At 39.3% G+C, this 6,819-nt stretch overlaps 1 non-coding gene across 1 annotated transcript; it reads right to left on the bottom strand.

Annotated features, from left to right (window-relative positions):
- Positions 1–6,139: 6,139 nt before the first annotated feature.
- Positions 6,140–6,246, bottom strand: LOC119061631 (U6 spliceosomal RNA). The gene has a single exon (XR_005084822.2). It is a non-coding gene; the product is annotated as a U6 spliceosomal RNA (small nuclear RNA).
- Positions 6,247–6,819: the final 573 nt, after the last annotated feature.

The raw sequence follows: 6,819 nt of genomic DNA, 5'->3' as shown, positions 1-6,819 counted from the left end.
TCCAACTTGTGACCCTCAGGCCGCAGGCGGCCCAGGATGGCCATGAATGTGGCCCAACACAAAATCATAAATTTACTTACAACATTATGAGATTTTTGTGTGATTATGTGTTGCAGTGTGTTTGCTATGTGGCCCAAGACAGCTCATCTTCCAGTGTGGTCCAGAGACACCAAAAGGTCGGACACCCCTGTGACCTAGAGAATTTTAGGGCTACAAGATGATGGGCTGTGTGTGCAGTTTGCCAGTGCAGAACTTTCAGTGTTCTTGCAGAAACCAGGGAAAGCAACTGGTTTTCAGTATGACAGCTAGGGAAGTATTGAAGGGAAATCAAACACACTTTTCCCCCTTTAAACTAGTCAATAGACATAGAAAGAAATGCATGGAGAATAAAAATAATTAAAATCTTGAGGCAAATCTGTCAATTCTCCTCCCCCAAGAAGATCAGATAAAAATGAAATTGAACTGAAAGAGGAAGTTCTACCAGTATGTTTTTTGAGTTTAAAGGATAGTACTTGCCTTCCTGCACATGCAGTGGCTTCTGCAGTGAGTTAAGGTGGCTGAGCCTGGAACAGCACGTTAATAGGCTGTGAAAGGGAAGAGCAACCATGAGATGAGACGGCTGATACGTCAGCAACTCTTGGGTTGGAAACAAGGAATGAGTATCACCTCTTACCTTCTAGGATGCTATGAACCTCCAAATTATAAAAGAGAAAAACTTCATTGTGACAGTGGCAGGTGGCAGACACAGGTGGCAGACACAAGGCCTGCGGGACGAATCCAGCCCTCCGTTTTATCCGGCCCTCACCTTGTTTCTACCTGGTGGCAGCACCCAGCTCCTGCCCCTAGTAAAGGAGTAGTTACATTCACACAGTTCTAAAATGACATTCAGCCCCTTGAAGGTAACCGTGAGGCTGATGTGGCCCTCGGTGAAAATGAGTTTGACACCCCTGGTGGATGAAAGAAGAGGCATTTCTTAGAGCAGTTCCTATGAGATCCTTGACTTCAGTTGGGACACGGAGAGCCCAGAAAAGGGTAATGGAGGTGAAGCAGTACTTTGGTTCTGTTTTCTAATGTGTTTGGGGAGAGGTTCATTTATGCTTGAAGTACTGTTACACATTACCTTTCTAAATACAGGAAAATTCACTTTAGGAAAAATAAGTTTAGGAATTTGAGGATAAGCCTTTGACAATATTTTGTCTAGAATTAAACTAACACAAATTGTACCCAAGGCATATGGACACTGGGGAAAAAGTAGAGGAATGCCCCCAGTCTTCCTTTATTCAGCGATCTAACAATCTACGGACTCTGGTATCTGCACCAGAAAGACCTGAGACCAGTTGTTCTGTGTCATACTTGCTCCCAACTCTATTTCTGGAAACAGCGTGGGTCCTGACCTAGAATTTCTCAAAGTTCAGTGTATTTGAGGAGTTTAGTGATTTAAAATGCTAGGTCGGTATTTCTCCGTAGCACCTATGAAAGCCAGGAAACCGTGGGTCAGTGTCTATTCATTCCTCAAGGGAAAGCACGTAGCCCGTAACATTGAGTCCCAAGGAAAATACAATATCCCTTCGTGGCAAAAGTATTAGAGAATAGACTTCACTGTAGCATATACTTTGAATTTTGTTTCTTTTTTTAAAAATTTTATTTAGTTATTTTTCAAGTACAGTTTTTTGTCTATTTCTCCCATCCCAGCCCCCCTGCCCCGTCTCCCCACCTCCCTCCCATCCCCCCCCCCGTCCTCATCCCTGTGTCTTTCATACTTGTTCCTCAAAATCCCTCCCCATTTTTCCCCTTAAATTCCCTTCCCTCTCCCCTCTGCTCGCTGCCCACTTGTTCTCTATTTCAGTGTCTTTGTTTTTATTCTGTTTGTTTGTTTGTTTTGTTGTTTAGCTTCCTGTCAAAGGTGAGATCATATGGTATTTGTCCTTCAATGCCTGGCCTATTTCACTCAGCATAATGCTTTCCAGTTCCATCCATGTTGTTGCAAAGGGTAGTAGCTCCTTCTTTCTCTCTGCTGCATAGAATTCCATTGTGTATATGCACCACAATTTTTTGATCCATTCATTTACTGATGGGCACCTAGGTTGCTTCCAACTCTTGGCTATTGTAAGTTGTGCTGCTGTGAACATTGTGGTGCATAGGTTCTTTGAAATTGATGTTTTAGGATTCTTGGGATATAATCCTAGCAGTGGAATTGCTGGGTCAAAAGGCAGGTCGATTTTTATTTTTCTGAGAAAATTCCATACTGTTTTCCATAATGGTTGTACCAGTCTGCAATCCCACCAACAGTGAACTAAGGACCCCTTTTCCCTACAACCTCTCCAACATTTGTTGTTTATTGCTTTGTTTATGATAGCCATCCTGACTGGTGTAAAGTGGTATCTCATTGTGGTAGAACTAATGTTGAGTTAGTCGACTATTAAAAAAAGAAAAAGGATCCTGAGGAAACTTTGGGAGGTGTTCGGCATGTCAGTGTGATTGCAGTGATGGTATCATGAGTGTTTGCGCGTGTCAAGATTCACCAAGTTGTAGGTGTTACATGTGTGTAGTTCTTTGTATGTCAGTTATACCACAATAACACAACTTTAAAACCTTCAGTGAGACAAAGTAAAGCCATGATAACAGGATAGAATGAAAGTATCCCAGACTTAGATAGTGCTGGGAGGGGGAAGGTGAGAGAAGATGATGGTTTGGTCACAAAAATACAGTCTCGGTTTCTCAGTCTCCCTGGGACCCCTGCCACTGCTGCGTGACTTCCCGAGCCCTCGCCTGCGGCTGAGCATTCTGCCCTAGCTCTCTAATCTGGCCAGGCTAAATTACATGTTTTGGCCAAAGGCATTATATATGTAATTTATGGGATGGATAGATAATTATGTTTGGGGTTGAAAAGTTAGAGTAGGTATAGACAGGCACAGAATGAAATACATACAATTATCTTTCCTTGTTAATTCATTATGTGTAGTACTCAGTAGCCAAAGAAATAAAGCAGTTCTCTTAAAATTCCCCTTTCACAAAATTCTAATGTGGAAATGAAGTATTTCTCTCATGACCTAAGTTAGAGTTTAGACTGGTTTCTAAACCGAGGAGAGGTGGCATCGCTAATTTCTTTGCTGGACAACTACACGGCCTCCATTTGCAGTTACACAATAAACAGATTATTCTTGTTCTGAATTAACAATGGAATTGAGAAAATTCTTCTCCTTCTAGTACCCATGACAGACTAGATTAAAAGTTGCATGTGGAAAAATTAAAGTACAGGTGAAATTTCAGCAAGTCAAGTATATACGGGGTGGGCAAATGAGGTAAGTACACAAAACAGTCTATTCTTATTGATTGATTGATTATTGTATTATTTGTCTTCTTTTCATTCGAACAACTGTAAACCTACTTTTTCCCACTCCTGAATATTGTGTTTTAGCTTTATTGAAGAAAATTGTAACTTGTAGCAAAAAATATATAAGCAGAATTTGTTTCAAAAATTTTGTAAACAGAAACAATAGCACTTTGCCTTCAAAGTGCACTTTGCCTTCAAAGTGCTATTGTTTCTGTTTACAAAATCACATTTTTGAGATTATAGAATACTTAAGAATTATTAAAATAGTAATTCCCATTTATTATCTCCTTTCTCTCGCTGCTTGCCCAAACCACACTCACCTATACCCCTTGAGAAAACCGTTGAAGTTATTTATTATAGGTGAAAAAGGGAAAGATGATTAATGATATAGCAGGTTCACAGATTTTGTAAGAGTAAATATATATGTAATTTTCTTAATAATTCAGCAATGTATTCTATTATACACTATGTCACTGTCTCCTATCTTAGTTGATTCAAGCAGAAATTAGATTAGTAGCCACTTGATTAGTGTACTCACTCCAGGGAGATGAGGGAATAATATCTCCAGTTGGCACAAGCTGCTATAATGGTGAGACCCAAAAATACAATGACTCCATTAAAATAGATTTTTTTGTTCATGGAATAACTCCAGGACACAAAGCTCAGGGCTGACAGGTACATTCTTCTGTCACCCACATGGGGATTCTGTGCTCACTCTGATCCTCACCATTTCCAGGCTTGTGGAAACAGGGTCAGAGAAGTCTGTGGCAGGCAAGCAGGATCCACATTTAAGAATGGAAGGTGCACATATCTCTTCCACTCACATTCCTGGAGTTGAACTTGATCTCGTGGTATAGGCACCTTTAAAACAAAAGAAAAAAAGCTGGATCACTTATAACTGATCAGTGCTCTTTAAAAATAGCAAGGCCAAGAAAGACTAAAGAGACTAAGGAGAAGTCACTCAGTGCAACATAAAATCTTTTCTAGGATTCTAGAGTGAAAGTAGAACGTTGTAGGGAAATGTGGTGCATTTGAACTATGTAGATCTGTAGCTGAGTCAATATTGTACCAGTGTTAGTTCCCTGCTCTTGATAATCGTACTGTTAACATCAAGGGAAATAGGGTGCGGGACACAAGGAAATTCTGTGTCATTGTTATGACTTTTCTCCACACCTCAAATTTGTTTAAAGATTCTAAAAAGAAAAAAGCTGGAAAATATAGCTTCTAGTGAAATAGCTATGGGCCCATCATTATAATACAGAATCCACTTTTTTAAAGTAACCAGAGAATGGAAATTGCACATTCCTAAGATAATATATAAATATATCTCATCCGATATGTTCCTTGCAATGTCATTTGCCACTCTAACATCAAAATATAGAGTCTAAAGCTAACCTTGCTTCTGGGATACTTGACCGATAGAATGTGGCAAAAGTGACATTCTGTGACTTCTGAGGCTAAGTCATAGGAAGCACTACGACTTCTTCCTGGGTCTTGGAAATACTCATTCTTGGGGCCCTGCTTGGAGAATCGAGCTATCTGGCTGTAAGCAGTCCAAGGCACAGAGAGGGACATGTGTAGGCTCTTTAGTCAACAAACCCACCTAGGCTCCTAGTGGCCGGTCAGCATCTGTCACCAGCCATGTTAATGACCTATTGTGGACAGAATCACCCACGTGTGTCCAGTCAACCACAGAACCATGAAAAAATAATAAATCACTTTAAACTTCTAAGTTTGAAGGCAATTTGTTACACAATGATACATGATAAGGTAATAAATATTTATTGTAGACCTTGAGTAAAATCTCTCTTTGTTCCCCTCAGTTAAAGAATAAGTAATAGGCTAACAAAAGATTCTCCCTTCCTTTGCTCTTGCTTTCGTATTTAAAGTGATTATTTAAACCTTTGCTGGATCAGAGCAACTTCAGGGTCCTTGGCGGCAATGCCCTCCTTCCATTTCACTCTGGATCTTAGTCAGGATGAAAATTCAAGTATCCCCAGGAGAGGGAGATTTTTAGATATTATCTACCATTTTTGCTTTGATTGGAATAAAGAACTTGAGAGTTTGTGTTCAAAAATGGGTGAGATTAGATTTCAAGCTTTGAATCCATGAAGAAAGCAATAAATGAGCATCTAATGGGGGAGCAGTTGGGGGCAATCAAATGCAAATTTTACTTCATCAGTTTGGTCAGAGTCTGTTCTGTATTCAGTAGTCACCTACATGGAAGCAGAGATCTGAGGAGGACATAATAAGAATCAACACACTATTTTATTGTGTGTCTTACAGTGTTTTGTGCTTCTAGCATGTGTTTTCATTCTTCCTTTTGAATTATTTCTGTTTGTGCTGAATCTGTTGAGTTACCAGTTGTGAAGTAAGATGTGGGATATGCAATAAGTAATTACTCCCTGCAGCAGCTTTCGATCCCAGGAGTTTGTCATTCAAAGTGGCTGAATTTGCTAATGGGTTGAATTTTCTTATCATTAATATAACAATTATTTTCCAGAAACTTTATGGTTAGAGCATTCTTCCCAAGTTGAATAAGACTTACTTTCCATTAATCTTTCATAAAATTCATATGAAGATCACCATCTCTAAATTATATAGACATTTAATGATCCACATACTTGAATGATAGACACTGCAATTACTTTCAGGGATGTAATAAAATGCACAGGAGTACCTTTGCATATCAATACATTATTTTTAAAAATTGGTTCTAGTCACTTTTGAGCTATTGGAATCAGAATATGCCCTTTGGGAATATTTATGAGTGCAGAAATCAAGGTATATATATATTTTTTTTTGAAAAATGTGGAATGCTTCATGAACTTTCATGTCATCCTTGCTCAGGAGCCATGCTAATCTTCTCTGTATCATTCCAGTTTTAGTATATGTGCCGCCGAGGTGAGCACAAGATATATATTTTTTCACCAGCCAGTGTTCATGGCTCATTTCCCTGGGTTTGTGCCACTGAACATACATGAACTAGTTAGTGAGGAAACAAAGCAATATGACATACAGAGGAGTTGTCTGTATTAAAAAAGCATAAGTACATTAATACATATGTGTGTTTCTGAGATTTATTCATCTGAATTATCAAACTGGGGAAATCGACAGCCTATTGCCCATTTTTTCTTTCTTCCCTTCTCTTGCTTCTCTTTCACACTCTGGAATTCATTAAGAGGGATATCTGTGAGGACTCAGTTCTATCCAGAGAGTGACTTGGGCCCCGGAAGGAAGGAAGCCCAGCACACCATGGGAGTGGGATGTACTTAGATAGACCTGACACCCTCTATGTCATCTGTATTGTCAAAGTTTTTGGTGGCACGATTAATTGAAGAAGGAAAGAGGACAACAGACCCAGTTCTCTACGTATGCAGTTTTTAGTAATCCAAAGTCTCCAACTTAAACTTTTAAAATAGAATATTTTAACCTTGAAATTGATTGGTGGAAAAACTCATTATCCTAACACAAAGTACAATTAC

Source organism: Artibeus jamaicensis, unplaced genomic scaffold (genome assembly GCF_021234435.1).
Source record: "Artibeus jamaicensis isolate MK-2021 breed Jamaican fruit bat unplaced genomic scaffold, CSHL_Jam_final scaffold_369, whole genome shotgun sequence".
NCBI classification, from domain to species: domain Eukaryota; kingdom Metazoa; phylum Chordata; class Mammalia; order Chiroptera; family Phyllostomidae; genus Artibeus; species Artibeus jamaicensis.
This window is presented reverse-complemented; position numbering and strand designations above follow the sequence as displayed.